Below are 19,075 nucleotides of genomic sequence, written 5' to 3'. Positions count from 1 at the left end.
TATACACTAGCAGATTCTACAAAAAGAGTGTTCCAAAACTGCTCTTTCTAAAGAAAGGTTCAAGTCTGTGAGTTGAATGCACTCGTCACCAGCAAGTTTCTGAGAATGCTTCTGTCTAGTTTCTATGTGAGGATGTTTCCTTTTCCAGCGTTGGCCTCCAACAGTTCCAAATGTGCACTTGCAGATTCTACAAAAAGAGAGTTTGAAAACTCTTCTATCACAAAGAAGGTTCAACTCTGTGAGTAGAATGCACTCATCACAAAGAAGTTTCTGAGAATGCTTCTGTCTAGTTATTATGTGAAGATATTTCCTTTTCCAGGATAGGCCTCAAAGCGCTCCAAATAAACACTTGCAGATTTTACAAAAGGAGTGTTTCCAAACTGCTCTATCAAAAGCAGTGTTCAAGTCTGTGAGTTGAATGCACTCATCACACAGAAGTTTCTGAGAATGCTTCTGTCTAGTTTTTAGGAGAAGATATTTCATTTCCCAGCATAGGCCTCAAAGCGCTCCAAATATCCACTTGCAGATTCTACAAAAAGAGTGTTTCAAAACTGCTCTTTCAAAAGGAAGGTTCAAGTCTGTGAGTTGAATGCACTCATCACAAAGAAGTTTCTGAGAATGCTTCTGTGTAGTTGTTATTTGAAGACATTTCCTTTTCCAGCAGAGGCCTCCAAGCGCTCGAAATAAACACTTGCAGATTCTACATAAGGAGTGTTTCAAAACTGTTCTATCAAAAGGAACGTTGAAGTCTGTGAGTTGAATGCACTCATCACACAGACGTTTCGGAGAATGCTTCCGTCTAGTTTTTAGGTGAAGATATTTCATTTCCTAGCATAGGCCTCACAGCGCTCCAAATATACACTAGCAGATTCTACAAAAAGAGTGTTCCAGAACTGCTCTTTCAAAAGAAAGGTTCAAGTCTGTGAGTTGAATGCACTCGTCACAAGCAAGTTTCTGAGAATGCTTCTGTCTAGTTTCTATGTGAGGATGTTTCCTTTTCCAGCGTTGGCCTCCAACAGTTCCAAATGTGCACTTGCAGATTCTACAAAAAGAGAGTTTGAAAACTCTTCTATCACAAAGAAGGTTCAACTCTGTGAGTAGAATGCACTCATCACAAAGAAGTTTCTGAGAATGCTTCTGTCTAGTTATTATGTGAAGATATTTCCTTTTCCAGGATAGGCCTCAAAGCGCTCCAAATAAACACTTGCAGATTTTACAAAAGGAGTGTTTCCAAACTGCTCTATCAAAAGCAGTGTTCAAGTTTGTGAGTTGAATGCACTCATCACACAGAAGTTTCTGAGAATGCTTCTGTCTAGTTTTTAGGAGAAGATATTTCATTTCCCAGCATAGGCCTCAAAGCGCTCCAAATATCCACTTGCAGATTCTACAAAAAGAGTGTTTCAAAACTGCTCTTTCAAAAGGAAGGTTCAAGTCTGTGAGTTGAATGCACTCATCACAAAGAAGTTTCTGAGAATGCTTCTGTGTAGTTGTTATTTGAAGACATTTCCTTTTCCAGCATAGGCCTCAAAGCGCTCCAAATAAACACTTGCAGATTCTACAAAAGGAGTGTTTCAAAACTGTTCTATCAAAAGGAACGTTCAAGTCTGTGAGTTGAATGCACTCATCACACAGAAGTTTCGGAGAATGCTTCCGTCTAGTTTTTAGGTGAAGATATTTCATTTCCCAGCATAGGCCTCACAGCGCTCCAAATATACACTAGCAGATTCTACAAAAAGAGTGTTCCAAAACTGCTCTTTCAAAAGAAAGGTTCAAGTCTGTGAGTTGAATGCACTCGTCACCAGCAAGTTTCTGAGAATGCTTCTGTCTAGTTTCTATGTGAGGATATTTCCTTTTCCAGCGTTGGCCTCCAACAGTTCAAAATGTGCACTTGCAGATTCTACAAAAAGAGAGTTTGAAAACTCTTCTATCACAAAGAAGGTTCAACTCTGTGAGTAGAATGCACTCATCACAAAGAAGTTTCTGAGAATGCTTCTGTCTAGTTATTATGTGAAGATATTTCCTTTTCCAGGATAGGCCTCAAAGCGCTCCAAATAAACACTTGCAGATTTTACAAAAGGAGTGTTTCCAAACTGCTCTATCAAAAGCAGTGTTCAAGTCTGTGAGTTGAATGCACTCATCACAAAGAAGTTTCTGAGAATGCTTCTGTGTAGTTGTTATTTGAAGACATTTCCTTTTCCAGCATAGGCCTCCAAGCGCTCCAAATAAACCCTTGCAGATACTACAAAAGGAGTGTTTCCGAACTGCTCTATCAAAAGCAATGTTCTAGTCTGTGAGTTGAATGCACTCATCACACAGAAGTTTCTGAGAATGCTTCTGTCTAGTTTTTAGGAGAAGATATTTCATTTCCCAGCATAGGCCTCAAAGCGCTCCAAATATCCACTTGCAGATTCTACAAAAAGAATGTTTCAAAACTGCTCTTTCAAAAGGAAGGTTCAAGTCTGTGAGTTGAATGCACTCATCACAAAGAAGTTTCTGAGAATGCTTCTGTGTAGTTGTTATTTGAAGACATTTCCTTTTCCAGCAGAGGCCTCCAAGCGCTCGAAATAAACACTTGCAGATTCTACAAAAGGAGTGTTTCAAAACTGTTCTATCAAAAGGAACGTTCAAGTCTGTGAGTTGAATGCACTCATCACACAGAAGTTTCGGAGAATGCTTCCGTCTAGTTTTTAGGTGAAGATATTTCATTTCCAAGAATAGGTCTCTCAGCGCTCCAAATATACACTAGCAGATTCTACAAAAAGAGTGTTCCAGAACTGTTCTTTCAAAAGAAAGGTTCAAGTCTGTGAGTTGAATGCACTCGTCACAAGCAAGTTTCTGAGAATGCTTCTGTCTAGTTTCTATGTGAGGATGTTTCCTTTTCCAGCGTTGGCCTCCAACAGTTCCAAATGTGCACTTGCAGATTCTACAAAAAGAGAGTTTGAAAACTCTTCTATCACAAAGAAGGTTCAACTCTGTGAGTAGAATGCACTCATCACAAAGAAGTTTCTGAGAATGCTTCTGTCTAGTTATTATGTGAAGATATTTCCTTTTCCAGGATAGGCCTCAAAGCGCTCCAAATAAACACTTGCAGATTTTACAAAAGGAGTGTTTCCAAACTGCTCTATCAAAAGCAGTGTTCAAGTCTGTGAGTTGAATGCACTCATCACACAGAAGTTTCTGAGAATGCTTCTGTCTAGTTTTTAGGAGAAGATATTTCATTTCCCAGCATAGGCCTCAAAGCGCTCCAAATATCCACTTGCAGATTCTACAAAAAGAGTGTTTCAAAACTGCTCTTTCAAAAGGAAGGTTCAAGTCTGTGAGTTGAATGCACTCATGACAAAGAAGTTTCTGAGAATGCTTCTGTGTAGTTGTTATTTGAAGACTTTTCCTTTTCCAGCATAGGTCTCCAAGCGCTCGAAATAAACACTTGCAGATTCTACAAAAGGAGTGTTTCAAAACTGTTCTATCAAAAGGAACGTTCAAGTCTGTGAGTTGAATGCACTCATCACAAAGAAGTTTCTGAGAATGCTTCTGTGTAGTTGTTATTTGAAGACATTTCCTTTTCCAGCGTAGGCCTCCAAGCGCTCCAAATAAACACTTGCAGATTCTACAAAAGGAGTGTTTCAAAACTGTTCTATCAAAAGGAACGTTCAAGTCTGTGAGTTGAATGCACTCATCACACAGAAGTTTCTGAGAATGCTTCCGTAGAGTTCTTAGGTGAAGATATTTCATTTCCCAGCATAGGCCTCACAGCGCTCCAAATATACACTAGCAGATTCTACAAAAAGAGTGTTCCAAAACTGCTCTTTCAAAAGAAAGGTTCAAGTCTGTGAGTTGAATGCACTCGTCACAAGCAAGTTTCTGAGAATGCTTCTGTCTAGTTTCTATGTGAGGATGTTTCCTTCTCCAGCGTTGGCCTCCAACAGTTCCAAATGTGCACTTGCAGATTCTACAAAAAGAGAGTTTGAAAACTCTTCTATCACAAAGAAGGTTCAGCTCTGTGAGTAGAATGCACTCATCACAAAGAAGTTTCTGAGAATGCTTCTGTCTAGTTATTATGTGAAGATATTTCCTTTTCCAGGATAGGCCTCAAAGCGCTCCAAATAAACACTTGCAGATTTTACAAAAGGAGTGTTTCCAAACTGCTCTATCAAAAGCAATGTTCAAGTCTGTGAGTTGAATACACTCATCACACAGAAGTTTCTGAGAATGCTTCTGTCTAGTTTTTAGGAGAAGATATTTCATTTCCCAGCATAGGCCTCAAAGCGCTCCAAATATCCACTTGCAGATTCTAGAAAAAGAGTGTTTCAAAACTGCTCTTTTAAAAGGAAGGTTCAAGTCTGTGAGTTGAATGCACTCATCACAAAGAAGTTTCTGAGAATGCTTCTGTGTAGTTGTTATTTGAAGACATTTCCTTTTCCAGCATAGGCCTCCAAGCGCTCCAAATAAACACTTGCAGATTCTACAAAAGGAGTGTTTCAAAACTGTTCTATCAAAAGGAACGTTCAAGTCTGTGAGTTGAACGCACTCATCACACAGAAGTTTCGGAGAATGCTTCCGTCTAGTTTTTAGGTGAAGATATTTCATTTCCCAGCATAGGCCTCACAGCGCTCCAAATATACACTAGCAGATTCTACAAAAAGAGTGTTCCAAAACTGCTCTTTCAAAAGAAAGGTTCAAGTCTGTGAGTTGAATGCACTCGTCACCAGCAAGTTTCTGAGAATGCTTCTGTCTAGTTTCTATGTGAGGATGTTTCCTTTTCCAGCGTTGGCCTCCAACAGTTCCAAATGTGCACTTGCAGATTCTACAAAAAGAGAGTTTGAAAACTCTTCTATCACAAAGAAGGTTCAACTCTGTGAGTAGAATGCACTCATCACAAAGAAGTTTCTGAGAATGCTTCTGTCTAGTTATTATGTGAAGATATTTCCTTTTCCAGGATAGGCCTCAAAGCGCTCCAAATAAACACTTGCAGATTTTACAAAAGGAGTGTTTCCAAACTGCTCTATCAAAAGCAGTGTTCAAGTCTGTGAGTTGAATGCACTCATCACACAGAAGTTTCTGAGAATGCTTCTGTCTAGTTTTTAGGAGAAGATATTTCATTTCCCAGCATAGGCCTCAAAGCGCTCCAAATATCCACTTGCAGATTCTACAAAAAGAGTGTTTCAAAACTGCTCTTTCAAAAGGAAGGTTCAAGTCTGTGAGTTGAATGCACTCATCACAAAGAAGTTTCTGAGGATGCTTCTGTGTAGTTGTTATTTGAAGACATTTCCTTTTCCAGCATAGGCCTCCAAGCGCTCCAAATAAACACTTGCAGATTCTACAAAAGGAGTGTTTCCGAACTGCTCTATCAAAAGCAATGTTCAAGTCTGTGAGTTGAATGCACTCATCACACAGAAGTTTCTGAGAATGCTTCTGTCTAGTTTTTAGGAGAAGATATTTCATTTCCCAGCATAGGCCTCAAAGCACTCCAAATATCCACTTGCAGATTCTACAAAAAGAGTGTTTCAAAATTGCTCTTTCAAATGAAGGTTCAAGTCTGTGAGTTGAATGCACTCATCACAAAGAAGTTTCTGAGAATGCTTCTGTGTAGTTGTTATTTGAAGACATTTCCTTTTCCAGCAGAGGCCTCCAAGCGCTCGAAATAAACACTTGCAGATTCTACAAAAGGAGTGTTTCAAAACTGTTCTATCAAAAGGAACGTTGAAGTCTGTGAGTTGAATGCACTCATCACACAGACGTTTCGGAGAATGCTTCCGTCTAGTTTTTAGGTGAAGATATTTCATTTCCTAGCATAGGCCTCACAGCGCTCCAAATATACACTAGCAGATTCTACAAAAAGAGTGTTCCAGAACTGCTCTTTCAAAAGAAAGGTTCAAGTCTGTGAGTTGAATGCACTCGTCACAAGCAAGTTTCTGAGAATGCTTCTGTCTAGTTTCTATGTGAGGATGTTTCCTTTTCCAGCGTTGGCCTCCAACAGTTCCAAATGTGCACTTGCAGATTCTACAAAAAGAGAGTTTGAAAACTCTTCTATCACAAAGAAGGTTCAACTCTGTGAGTAGAATGCACTCATCACAAAGAAGTTTCTGAGAATGCTTCTGTCTAGTTATTATGTGAAGATATTTCCTTTTCCAGGATAGGCCTCAAAGCGCTCCAAATAAACACTTGCAGATTTTACAAAAGGAGTGTTTCCAAACTGCTCTATCAAAAGCAGTGTTCAAGTTTGTGAGTTGAATGCACTCATCACACAGAAGTTTCTGAGAATGCTTCTGTCTAGTTTTTAGGAGAAGATATTTCATTTCCCAGCATAGGCCTCAAAGCGCTCCAAATATCCACTTGCAGATTCTACAAAAAGAGTGTTTCAAAACTGCTCTTTCAAAAGGAAGGTTCAAGTCTGTGAGTTGAATGCACTCATCACAAAGAAGTTTCTGAGAATGCTTCTGTGTAGTTGTTATTTGAAGACATTTCCTTTTCCAGCATAGGCCTCCAAGCGCTCCAAATAAACACTTGCAGATTCTACAAAAGGAGTGTTTCAAAACTGTTCTATCAAAAGGAACGTTCAAGTCTGTGAGTTGAATGCACTCATCACAAAGAAGTTTCTGAGAATGCTTCTGTGTAGTTGTTATTTGAAGACATTTCCTTTTCCAGCGTAGGCCTCCAAGCGCTCCAAATAAACACTTGCAGATTCTACAAAAGGAGTGTTTCAAAACTGTTCTATCAAAAGGAACGTTCAAGTCTGTGAGTTGAATGCACTCATCACACAGAAGTTTCTGAGAATGCTTCCGTCTAGTTCTTAGGTGAAGATATTTCATTTCCCAGCATAGGCCCCACAGCGCTCCAAATATACACTAGCAGATTCTACAAAAAGAGTGTTCCAAAACTGCTCTTTCAAAAGAAAGGTTCAAGTCTGTGAGTTGAATGCACTCGTCACAAGCAAGTTTCTGAGAATGCTTCTGTCTAGTTTCTATGTGAGGATGTTTCCTTTTCCAGCGTTGGCCTCCAACAGTTCCAAATGTGCACTTGCAGATTCTACAAAAAGAGAGTTTGAAAAGTCTTCTATCACAAAGAAAGTTCAGCTCTGTGAGTAGAATGCACTCATCACAAAGAAGTTTCTGAGAATGCTTCTGTCTAGTTATTATGTGAAGATATTTCCTTTTCCAGGATAGGCCTCAAAGCGCTCCAAATAAACACTTGCAGATTTTACAAAAGGAGTGTTTCCAAACTGCTCTCTCAAAAGCAGTGTTCAAGTCTGTGAGTTGAATGCACTCATCACACAGAAGTTTCTGAGAATGCTTCTGTCTAGTTTTTAGGAGAAGATATTTCATTTCCCAGCATAGGCCTCAAAGCGCTCCAAATATCCACTTGCAGATTCTACAAAAAGAGTGTTTCAAAACTGCTCTTTCAAAAGGAAGGTTCAAGTCTGTGAGTTGAATGCACTCATCACAAAGAAGTTTCTGAGAATGCTTCTGTGTAGTAGTTATTTGAAGACATTTCCTTTTCCAGCAGAGGCCTCCAAGCGCTCGAAATAAACACTTGCAGATTCTACAAAAGGAGTGTTTCAAAACTGTTCTGTCAAAAGGAAGGTTCAAGTCTGTGAGTTGAATGCACTCATCACACAGAAGTTTCGGAGAATGCTTCCGTCTAGTTTTTAGGTGAAGATATTTCATTTCCCAGCATAGGCCTCACAGCGCTCCAAATATACACTAGCAGATTCTACAAAAAGAGTGTTCCAAAACTGCTCTTTCTAAAGAAAGGTTCAAGTCTGTGAGTTGAATGCACTCGTCACCAGCAAGTTTCTGAGAATGCTTCTGTCTAGTTTCTATGTGAGGATGTTTCCTTTTCCAGCGTTGGCCTCCAACAGTTCCAAATGTGCACTTGCAGATTCTACAAAAAGAGAGTTTGAAAACTCTTCTATCACAAAGAAGGTTCAACTCTGTGAGTAGAATGCACTCATCACAAAGAAGTTTCTGAGAATGCTTCTGTCTAGTTATTATGTGAAGACATTTCCTTTTCCAGGATAGGCCTCAAAGCGCTCCAAATAAACACTTGCAGATTTTACAAAAGGAGTGTTTCCAAACTGCTCTATCAAAAGCAGTGTTCAAGTCTGTGAGTTGAATGCACTCATCACACAGAAGTTTCTGAGAATGCTTCTGTCTAGTTTTTAGGAGAAGATATTTCATTTCCCAGCATAGGCCTCAAAGCGCTCCAAATATCCACTTGCAGATTCTACAAAAAGAGTGTTTCAAAACTGCTCTTTCAAAAGGAAGGTTCAAGTCTGTGAGTTGAATGCACTCATCACAAAGAAGTTTCTGAGAATGCTTCTGTGTAGTTGTTATTTGAAGACATTTCCTTTTCCAGCAGAGGCCTCCAAGCGCTCGAAATAAACACTTGCAGATTCTACATAAGGAGTGTTTCAAAACTGTTCTATCAAAAGGAACGTTGAAGTCTGTGAGTTGAATGCACTCATCACACAGACGTTTCGGAGAATGCTTCCGTCTAGTTTTTAGGTGAAGATATTTCATTTCCTAGCATAGGCCTCACAGCGCTCCAAATATACACTAGCAGATTCTACAAAAAGAGTGTTCCAGAACTGCTCTTTCAAAAGAAAGGTTCAAGTCTGTGAGTTGAATGCACTCGTCACAAGCAAGTTTCTGAGAATGCTTCTGTCTAGTTTCTATGTGAGGATGTTTCCTTTTCCAGCGTTGGCCTCCAACAGTTCCAAATGTGCACTTGCAGATTCTACAAAAAGAGAGTTTGAAAACTCTTCTATCACAAAGAAGGTTCAACTCTGTGAGTAGAATGCACTCATCACAAAGAAGTTTCTGAGAATGCTTCTGTCTAGTTATTATGTGAAGATATTTCCTTTTCCAGGATAGGCCTCAAAGCGCTCCAAATAAACACTTGCAGATTTTACAAAAGGAGTGTTTCCAAACTGCTCTATCAAAAGCAGTGTTCAAGTTTGTGAGTTGAATGCACTCATCACACAGAAGTTTCTGAGAATGCTTCTGTCTAGTTTTTAGGAGAAGATATTTCATTTCCCAGCATAGGCCTCAAAGCGCTCCAAATATCCACTTGCAGATTCTACAAAAAGAGTGTTTCAAAACTGCTCTTTCAAAAGGAAGGTTCAAGTCTGTGAGTTGAATGCACTCATCACAAAGAAGTTTCTGAGAATGCTTCTGTGTAGTTGTTATTTGAAGACATTTCCTTTTCCAGCATAGGCCTCAAAGCGCTCCAAATAAACACTTGCAGATTCTACAAAAGGAGTGTTTCAAAACTGTTCTATCAAAAGGAACGTTCAAGTCTGTGAGTTGAATGCACTCATCACACAGAAGTTTCGGAGAATGCTTCCGTCTAGTTTTTAGGTGAAGATATTTCATTTCCCAGCATAGGCCTCACAGCGCTCCAAATATACACTAGCAGATTCTACAAAAAGAGTGTTCCAAAACTGCTCTTTCAAAAGAAAGGTTCAAGTCTGTGAGTTGAATGCACTCGTCACCAGCAAGTTTCTGAGAATGCTTCTGTCTAGTTTCTATGTGAGGATATTTCCTTTTCCAGCGTTGGCCTCCAACAGTTCAAAATGTGCACTTGCAGATTCTACAAAAAGAGAGTTTGAAAACTCTTCTATCACAAAGAAGGTTCAACTCTGTGAGTAGAATGCACTCATCACAAAGAAGTTTCTGAGAATGCTTCTGTCTAGTTATTATGTGAAGATATTTCCTTTTCCAGGATAGGCCTCAAAGCGCTCCAAATAAACACTTGCAGATTTTACAAAAGGAGTGTTTCCAAACTGCTCTATCAAAAGCAGTGTTCAAGTCTGTGAGTTGAATGCACTCATCACAAAGAAGTTTCTGAGAATGCTTCTGTGTAGTTGTTATTTGAAGACATTTCCTTTTCCAGCATAGGCCTCCAAGCGCTCCAAATAAACCCTTGCAGATACTACAAAAGGAGTGTTTCCGAACTGCTCTATCAAAAGCAATGTTCTAGTCTGTGAGTTGAATGCACTCATCACACAGAAGTTTCTGAGAATGCTTCTGTCTAGTTTTTAGGAGAAGATATTTCATTTCCCAGCATAGGCCTCAAAGCGCTCCAAATATCCACTTGCAGATTCTACAAAAAGAATGTTTCAAAACTGCTCTTTCAAAAGGAAGGTTCAAGTCTGTGAGTTGAATGCACTCATCACAAAGAAGTTTCTGAGAATGCTTCTGTGTAGTTGTTATTTGAAGACATTTCCTTTTCCAGCAGAGGCCTCCAAGCGCTCGAAATAAACACTTGCAGATTCTACAAAAGGAGTGTTTCAAAACTGTTCTATCAAAAGGAACGTTCAAGTCTGTGAGTTGAATGCACTCATCACACAGAAGTTTCGGAGAATGCTTCCGTCTAGTTTTTAGGTGAAGATATTTCATTTCCAAGAATAGGTCTCTCAGCGCTCCAAATATACACTAGCAGATTCTACAAAAAGAGTGTTCCAGAACTGTTCTTTCAAAAGAAAGGTTCAAGTCTGTGAGTTGAATGCACTCGTCACAAGCAAGTTTCTGAGAATGCTTCTGTCTAGTTTCTATGTGAGGATGTTTCCTTTTCCAGCGTTGGCCTCCAACAGTTCCAAATGTGCACTTGCAGATTCTACAAAAAGAGAGTTTGAAAACTCTTCTATCACAAAGAAGGTTCAACTCTGTGAGTAGAATGCACTCATCAGAAAGAAGTTTCTGAGAATGCTTCTGTCTAGTTATTATGTGAAGATATTTCCTTTTCCAGGATAGGCCTCAAAGCGCTCCAAATAAACACTTGCAGATTTTACAAAAGGAGTGTTTCCAAACTGCTCTATCAAAAGCAGTGTTCAAGTCTGTGAGTTGAATGCACTCATCACACAGAAGTTTCTGAGAATGCTTCTGTCTAGTTTTTAGGAGAAGATATTTCATTTCCCAGCATAGGCCTCAAAGCGCTCCAAATATCCACTTGCAGATTCTACAAAAAGAGTGTTTCAAAACTGCTCTTTCAAAAGGAAGGTTCAAGTCTGTGAGTTGAATGCACTCATGACAAAGAAGTTTCTGAGAATGCTTCTGTGTAGTTGTTATTTGAAGACTTTTCCTTTTCCAGCATAGGCCTCCAAGCGCTCGAAATAAACACTTGCAGATTCTACAAAAGGAGTGTTTCAAAACTGTTCTATCAAAAGGAACGTTCAAGTCTGTGAGTTGAATGCACTCATCACAAAGAAGTTTCTGAGAATGCTTCTGTGTAGTTGTTATTTGAAGACATTTCCTTTTCCAGCGTAGGCCTCCAAGCGCTCCAAATAAACACTTGCAGATTCTACAAAAGGAGTGTTTCAAAACTGTTCTATCAAAAGGAACGTTCAAGTCTGTGAGTTGAATGCACTCATCACACAGAAGTTTCTGAGAATGCTTCCGTCTAGTTCTTAGGTGAAGATATTTCATTTCCCAGCATAGACCTCACAGCGCTCCAAATATACACTAGCAGATTCTACAAAAAGAGTGTTCCAAAACTGCTCTTTCAAAAGAAAGGTTCAAGTCTGTGAGTTGAATGCACTCGTCACAAGCAAGTTTCTGAGAATGCTTCTGTCTAGTTTCTATGTGAGGATGTTTCCTTCTCCAGCGTTGGCCTCCAACAGTTCCAAATGTGCACTTGCAGATTCTACAAAAAGAGAGTTTGAAAACTCTTCTATCACAAAGAAGGTTCAACTCTGTGAGTAGAATGCACTCATCACAAAGAAGTTTCTGAGAATGCTTCTGTCTAGTTATTATGTGAAGATATTTCCTTTTCCAGGATAGGCCTCAAAGCGCTCCAAATAAACACTTGCAGATTTTACAAAAGGAGTGTTTCCAAACTGCTCTATCAAAAGCAGTGTTCAAGTCTGTGAGTTGAATGCACTCATCACACAGAAGTTTCTGAGAATGCTTCTGTCTAGTTTTTAGGAGAAGATATTTCATTTCCCAGCATAGGCCTCAAAGCGCTCCAAATATCCACTTGCAGATTCTACAAAAAGAGTGTTTCAAAACTGCTCTTTCAAAAGGAAGGTTCAAGTCTGTGAGTTGAATGCACTCATCACAAAGAAGTTTCTGAGGATGCTTCTGTGTAGTTGTTATTTGAAGACATTTCCTTTTCCAGCATAGGCCTCCAAGCGCTCCAAATAAACACTTGCAGATTCTACAAAAGGAGTGTTTCCAAACTGCTCTATCAAAAGCAATGTTCAAGTCTGTGAGTTGAATGCACTCATCACACAGAAGTTTCTGAGAATGCTTCTGTCTAGTTTTTAGGAGAAGATATTTCATTTCCCAGCATAGGCCTCAAAGCACTCCAAATATCCACTTGCAGATTCTACAAAAAGAGTGTTTCAAAATTGCTCTTTCAAATGAAGGTTCAAGTCTTTGAGTTGAATGCACTCATCACAAAGAAGTTTCTGAGAATGCTTCTGTGTAGTTGTTATTTGAAGACATTTCCTTTTCCAGCAGAGGCCTCCAAGCGCTCGAAATAAACACTTGCAGATTCTACAAAAGGAGTGTTTCAAAACTGTTCTATCAAAAGGAACGTTGAAGTCTGTGAGTTGAATGCACTCATCACACAGACGTTTCGGAGAATGCTTCCGTCTAGTTTTTAGGTGAAGATATTTCATTTCCTAGCATAGGCCTCACAGCCCTCCAAATATACACTAGCAGATTCTACAAAAAGAGTGTTCCAGAACTGCTCTTTCAAAAGAAAGGTTCAAGTCTGTGAGTTGAATGCACTCGTCACAAGCAAGTTTCTGAGAATGCTTCTGTCTAGTTTCTATGTGAGGATGTTTCCTTTTCCAGCGTTGGCCTCCAACAGTTCCAAATGTGCACTTGCAGATTCTACAAAAAGAGAGTTTGAAAACTCTTCTATCACAAAGAAGGTTCAACTCTGTGAGTAGAATGCACTCATCACAAAGAAGTTTCTGAGAATGCTTCTGTCTAGTTATTATGTGAAGATATTTCCTTTTCCAGGATAGGCCTCAAAGCGCTCCAAATAAACACTTGCAGATTTTACAAAAGGAGTGTTTCCAAACTGCTCTATCAAAAGCAGTGTTCAAGTTTGTGAGTTGAATGCACTCATCACACAGAAGTTTCTGAGAATGCTTCTGTCTAGTTTTTAGGAGAAGATATTTCATTTCCCAGCATAGGCCTCAAAGCGCTCCAAATATCCACTTGCAGATTCTACAAAAAGAGTGTTTCAAAACTGCTCTTTCAAAAGGAAGGTTCAAGTCTGTGAGTTGAATGCACTCATCACAAAGAAGTTTCTGAGAATGCTTCTGTGTAGTTGTTATTTGAAGACATTTCCTTTTCCAGCATAGGCCTCCAAGCGCTCCAAATAAACACTTGCAGATTCTACAAAAGGAGTGTTTCAAAACTGTTCTATCAAAAGGAACGTTCAAGTCTGTGAGTTGAATGCACTCATCACAAAGAAGTTTCTGAGAATGCTTCTGTGTAGTTGTTATTTGAAGACATTTCCTTTTCCAGCGTAGGCCTCCAAGCGCTCCAAATAAACACTTGCAGATTCTACAAAAGGAGTGTTTCAAAACTGTTCTATCAAAAGGAACGTTCAAGTCTGTGAGTTGAATGCACTCATCACACAGAAGTTTCTGAGAATGCTTCCGTCTAGTTCTTAGGTGAAGATATTTCATTTCCCAGCATAGGCCCCACAGCGCTCCAAATATACACTAGCAGATTCTACAAAAAGAGTGTTCCAAAACTGCTCTTTCAAAAGAAAGGTTCAAGTCTGTGAGTTGAATGCACTCGTCACAAGCAAGTTTCTGAGAATGCTTCTGTCTAGTTTCTATGTGAGGATGTTTCCTTTTCCAGCGTTGGCCTCCAACAGTTCCAAATGTGCACTTGCAGATTCTACAAAAAGAGAGTTTGAAAAGTCTTCTATCACAAAGAAGGTTCAGCTCTGTGAGTAGAATGCACTCATCACAAAGAAGTTTCTGAGAATGCTTCTGTCTAGTTATTATGTGAAGATATTTCCTTTTCCAGGATAGGCCTCAAAGCGCTCCAAATAAACACTTGCAGATTTTACAAAAGGAGTGTTTCCAAACTGCTCTATCAAAAGCAATGTTCAAGTCTGTGAGTTGAATGCACTCATCACACAGAAGTTTCTGAGAATGCTTCTGTCTAGTTTTTAGGAGAAGATATTTCATTTCCCAGCATAGGCCTCAAAGCGCTCCAAATATCCACTTGCAGATTCTACAAAAAGAGTGTTTCAAAACTGCTCTTTCAAAAGGAAGGTTCAAGTCTGTGAGTTGAATGCACTCATCACAAAGAAGTTTCTGAGAATGCTTCTGTGTAGTTGTTATTTGAAGACATTTCCTTTTCCAGCATAGGCCTCCAAGCGCTCCAAATAAACACTTGCAGATTCTACAAAAGGAGTGTTTCAAAACTGTTCTATCAAAAGGAACGTTCAAGTCTGTGAGTTGAATGCACTCATCACACAGAAGTTTCGGAGAATGCTTCCGTCTAGTTTTTAGGTGAAGATATTTCATTTCCCAGCATAGGCCTCACAGCGCTCCAAATATACACTAGCAGATTCTACAAAAAGAGTGTTCCAAAACTGCTCTTTCAAAAGAAAGGTTCAAGTCTGTGAGTTGAATGCACTCGTCACCAGCAAGTTTCTGAGAATGCTTCTGTCTAGTTTCTATGTGAGGATGTTTCCTTTTCCAGCGTTGGCCTCCAACAGTTCCAAATGTGCACTTGCAGATTCTACAAAAAGAGAGTTTGAAAACTCTTCTATCACAAAGAAGGTTCAACTCTGTGAGTAGAATGCACTCATCACAAAGAAGTTTCTGAGAATGCTTCTGTCTAGTTATTATGTGAAGATATTTCCTTTTCCAGGATAGGCCTCAAAGCGCTCCAAATAAACACTTGCAGATTTTACAAAAGGAGTGTTTCCAAACTGCTCTATCAAAAGCAGTGTTCAAGTCTGTGAGTTGAATGCACTCATCACACAGAAGTTTCTGAGAATGCTTCTGTCTAGTTTTTAGGAGAAGATATTTCATTTCCCAGCATAGGCCTCAAAGCGCTCCAAATATCCACTTGCAGATTCTACAAAAAGAGTGTTTCAAAACTGCTCTTTCAAAAGGAAGGTTCAAGTCTGTGAGTTGAATGCACTCATCACAAAGAAGTTTCTGAGGATGCTTCTGTGTAGTTGTTATTTGAAGACATTTCCTTTTCCAGCATAGGCCTCCAAGCGCTCCAAATAAACACTTGCAGATTCTACAAAGAAGTGTTTCCGAACTGCTCTATCAAAAGCAATGTTCAAGTCTGTGAGTTGAATGCACTCATCACACAGAAGTTTCTGAGAATGCTTCTGTCTAGTTTTTAGGAGAAGATATTTCATTTCCCAGCATAGGCCTCAAAGCACTCCAAATATCCACTTGCAGATTCTACAAAAAGAGTGTTTCAAAATTGCTCTTTCAAATGAAGGTTCAAGTCTGTGAGTTGAATGCACTCATCACAAAGAAGTTTCTGAGAATGCTTCTGTGTAGTTGTTATTTGAAGACATTTCCTTTTCCAGCAGAGGCCTCCAAGCGCTCGAAATAAACACTTGCAGATTCTACAAAAGGAGTGTTTCAAAACTGTTCTATCAAAAGGAACGTTGAAATCTGTGAGTTGAATGCACTCATCACACAGACGTTTCGGAGAATGCTTCCGTCTAGTTTTTAGGTGAAGATATTTCATTTCCTAGCATAGGCCTCACAGCGCTCCAAATATACACTAGCAGATTCTACAAAAAGAGTGTTCCAGAACTGCTCTTTCAAAAGAAAGGTTCAAGTCTGTGAGTTGAATGCACTCGTCACAAGCAAGTTTCTGAGAATGCTTCTGTCTAGTTTCTATGTGAGGATGTTTCCTTTTCCAGCGTTGGCCTCCAACAGTTCCAAATGTGCACTTGCAGATTCTACAAAAAGAGAGTTTGAAAACTCTTCTATCACAAAGAAGGTTCAACTCTGTGAGTAGAATGCACTCATCACAAAGAAGTTTCTGAGAATGCTTCTGTCTAGTTATTATGTGAAGATATTTCCTTTTCCAGGATAGGCCTCAAAGCGCTCCAAATAAACACTTGCAGATTTTACAAAAGGAGTGTTTCCAAACTGCTCTATCAAAAGCAGTGTTCAAGTTTGTGAGTTGAATGCACTCATCACACAGAAGTTTCTGAGAATGCTTCTGTCTAGTTTTTAGGAGAAGATATTTCATTTCCCAGCATAGGCCTCAAAGCGCTCCAAATATCCACTTGCAGATTCTACAAAAAGAGTGTTTCAAAACTGCTCTTTCAAAAGGAAGGTTCAAGTCTGTGAGTTGAATGCACTCATCACAAAGAAGTTTCTGAGAATGCTTCTGTGTAGTTGTTATTTGAAGACATTTCCTTTTCCAGCATAGGCCTCCAAGCGCTCCAAATAAACACTTGCAGATTCTACAAAAGGAGTGTTTCAAAACTGTTCTATCAAAAGGAACGTTCAAGTCTGTGAGTTGAATGCACTCATCACAAAGAAGTTTCTGAGAATGCTTCTGTGTAGTTGTTATTTGAAGACATTTCCTTTTCCAGCGTAGGCCTCCAAGCGCTCCAAATAAACACTTGCAGATTCTACAAAAGGAGTGTTTCAAAACTGTTCTATCAAAAGGAACGTTCAAGTCTGTGAGTTGAATGCACTCATCACACAGAAGTTTCTGAGAATGCTTCCGTCTAGTTCTTAGGTGAAGATATTTCATTTCCCAGCATAGGCCCCACAGCGCTCCAAATATACACTAGCAGATTCTACAAAAAGAGTGTTCCAAAACTGCTCTTTCAAAAGAAAGGTTCAAGTCTGTGAGTTGAATGCACTCGTCACAAGCAAGTTTCTGAGAATGCTTCTGTCTAGTTTCTATGTGAGGATGTTTCCTTTTCCAGCGTTGGCCTCCAACAGTTCCAAATGTGCACTTGCAGATTCTACAAAAAGAGAGTTTGAAAAGTCTTCTATCACAAAGAAAGTTCAGCTCTGTGAGTAGAATGCACTCATCACAAAGAAGTTTCTGAGAATGCTTCTGTCTAGTTATTATGTGAAGATATTTCCTTTTCCAGGATAGGCCTCAAAGCGCTCCAAATAAACACTTGCAGATATTACAAAAGGAGTGTTTCCAAACTGCTCTCTCAAAAGCAGTGTTCAAGTCTGTGAGTTGAATGCACTCATCACACAGAAGTTTCTGAGAATGCTTCTGTCTAGTTTTTAGGAGAAGATATTTCATTTCCCAGCATAGGCCTCAAAGCGCTCCAAATATCCACTTGCAGATTCTACAAAAAGAGTGTTTCAAAACTGCTCTTTCAAAAGGAAGGTTCAAGTCTGTGAGTTGAATGCACTCATCACAAAGAAGTTTCTGAGAATGCTTCTGTGTAGTAGTTATTTGAAGACATTTCCTTTTCCAGCAGAGGCCTCCAAGCGCTCGAAATAAACACTTGCAGATTCTACAAAAGGAGTGTTTCAAAACTGTTCTGTCAAAAGGAAGGTTCAAGTCTGTGAGTTGAATGCACTCATCACACAGAAGTTTCGGAGAATGCTTCCGTCTAGTTTTTAGGTGAAGATATTTCATTTCCCAGCATAGGCCTCACAGCGCTCCAAATATACACTAGCAGATTCTACAAAAAGAGTGTTCCAAAACTGCTCTTTCTAAAGAAAGGTTCAAGTCTGTGAGTTGAATGCACTCGTCACCAGCAAGTTTCTGAGAATGCTTCTGTCTAGTTTCTATGTGAGGATGTTTCCTTTTCCAGCGTTGGCCTCCAACAGTTCCAAATGTGCACTTGCAGATTCTACAAAAAGAGAGTTTGAAAACTCTTCTATCACAAAGAAGGTTCAACTCTGTGAGTAGAATGCACTCATCACAAAGAAGTTTCTGAGAATGCTTCTGTCTAGTTATTATGTGAAGATATTTCCTTTTCCAGGATAGGCCTCAAAGCGCTCCAAATAAACACTTGCAGATTTTACAAAAGGAGTGTTTCCAAACTGCTCTATCAAAAGCAGTGTTCAAGTCTGTGAGTTGAATGCACTCATCACACAGAAGTTTCTGAGAATGCTTCTGTCTAGTTTTTAGGAGAAGATATTTCATTTCCCAGCATAGGCCTCAAAGCGCTCCAAATATCCACTTGCAGATTCTACAAAAAGAGTGTTTCAAAACTGCTCTTTCAAAAGGAAGGTTCAAGTCTGTGAGTTGAATGCACTCATCACAAAGAAGTTTCTGAGAATGCTTCTGTGTAGTTGTTATTTGAAGACATTTCCTTTTCCAGCAGAGGCCTCCAAGCGCTCGAAATAAACACTTGCAGATTCTACATAAGGAGTGTTTCAAAACTCTTCTATCAAAAGGAACGTTGAAGTCTGTGAGTTGAATGCACTCATCACACAGACGTTTCGGAGAATGCTTCCGTCTAGTTTTTAGGTGAAGATATTTCATTTCCTAGCATAGGCCTCACAGCGCTCCAAATATACACTAGCAGATTCTACAAAAAGAGTGTTCCAGAACTGCTCTTTCAAAAGAAAGGTTCAAGTCTGTGAGTTGAATGCACTCGTCACAAGCAAGTTTCTGAGAATGCTTCTGTCTAGTTTCTATGTGAGGATGTTTCCTTTTCCAGCGTTGGCCTCCAACAGTTCCAAATGTGCACTTGCAGATTCTACAAAAAGAGAGTTTGAAAACTCTTCTATCACAAAGAAGGTTCAACTCTGTGAGTAGAATGCACTCATCACAAAGAAATTTCTGAGAATGCTTCTGTCTAGTTATTATGTGAAGATATTTCCTTTTCCAGGATAGGCCTCAAAGCGCTCCAAATAAACACTTGCAGATTTTACAAAAGGAGTGTTTCCAAACTGCTCTATCAAAAGCAGTGTTCAAGTTTGTGAGTTGAATGCACTCATCACACAGAAGTTTCTGAGAATGCTTCTGTCTAGTTTTTAGGAGAAGATATTTCATTTCCCAGCATAGGCCTCAAAGCGCTCCAAATATCCACTTGCAGATTCTACAAAAAGAGTGTTTCAAAACTGCTCTTTCAAAAGGAAGGTTCAAGTCTGTGAGTTGAATGCACTCATCACAAAGAAGTT

The sequence above is a fragment of the Pongo abelii genome, chromosome 19, assembly GCF_028885655.2.
Source record: "Pongo abelii isolate AG06213 chromosome 19, NHGRI_mPonAbe1-v2.0_pri, whole genome shotgun sequence".
Classification (NCBI taxonomy): domain Eukaryota; kingdom Metazoa; phylum Chordata; class Mammalia; order Primates; family Hominidae; genus Pongo; species Pongo abelii.
Note: the sequence above shows the minus strand (reverse complement) of the source record.